This window comes from Cydia fagiglandana, chromosome 13 (assembly GCF_963556715.1).
Source record: "Cydia fagiglandana chromosome 13, ilCydFagi1.1, whole genome shotgun sequence".
NCBI lineage: Eukaryota > Metazoa > Arthropoda > Insecta > Lepidoptera > Tortricidae > Cydia > Cydia fagiglandana.
In genome coordinates, this window is record NC_085944.1 from 10,081,684 (window position 1) to 10,082,848 (window position 1,165).

The window sequence follows — 1,165 nt, forward strand, 5'->3', positions numbered from 1 at the left end:
TTAAAAAGTAGAAATTCAAGATTTGGTAGAATGTCTCATTAACTGACTTCAAAGGAATTTTAAAGACACACCTCACACTTGCAGTGATTTTGGTATTCTATTGTGCATTTTATCTTAAACTGACATTTTTCTAGTGCATCTTGTAACATTCTCCCCCCTCTCTCCTCAACTAACCCTACTTACCCCTACTCAGCTAAACCTAGACTTGCCTAAAATACTAAAAATTCCAATAAGAAAATCTAAAATCCTAAAAACCTTAAAATACCGTAAACCGTAATTATCTGTACTAGTTATTATAAAGTAATGTAAATAACCTAAATAAATTCTAATTAAATAAGTTAATATCTTGAATTGGATCAGTAGATTGGCCAAATGATCGTCTAATGTTTATGTAGAACCCTTCGTCGTAACCGTTAATAGTAACCGAAATCCTTTTCGCATAATAGGAAAGAGTTTTGAATAATACGCCTATAAATCCTAATAATGTAAATTAATTATTAAACCATGAATTATCTCAGAGTAAAATATGTCAGAGTATTAAGAAATATCATTGCAAGTTATAATAATGTTTGACTTAATTAAATTAAGTCTGTAATAAATTGTAATCAATAAATCAATAGTAAGTATGTCATAATCAAATAAGTCTGTAGTATGTCCTTGTCAAAATGTCTGTAAAGTATGTCAATGTAAGTAAATCTTATTTAAATGAAATCAAAAAAATACATTGTAATCATTAAATCAATTTGATGAATAAATAATAAATTATTTATTAATTAATTTATCTCCCACCGAGCCTACCGTGACCAGTTACCATGAAAGTAGAAAGTCCTTTTTGTTTGTACTTTATATTTTCCTTTTATGTATTTGCTTACTAACCTAGCTAGCTAAAGGAAAATAATTATATTATCGTCATGGCAAAATATTTAATTTTTTTCTATTATTGTATGTACAAACTTACTTATCTACAGTCACGGACGGATGGAGTCAGGTCCCTAGACTAAAATATACCTATTTTATTTTATTTTATTTTTAATAGGTATTTCTGAGTACTTTGTAATATGTACTTTACCAGATCAATCTTCATTTCAATCATTAATGGGAGGAATAATAAATTCAAAAGGGACAATTTAACCCAACAAAATACTGGTAGTAGAGCAGCAGTATT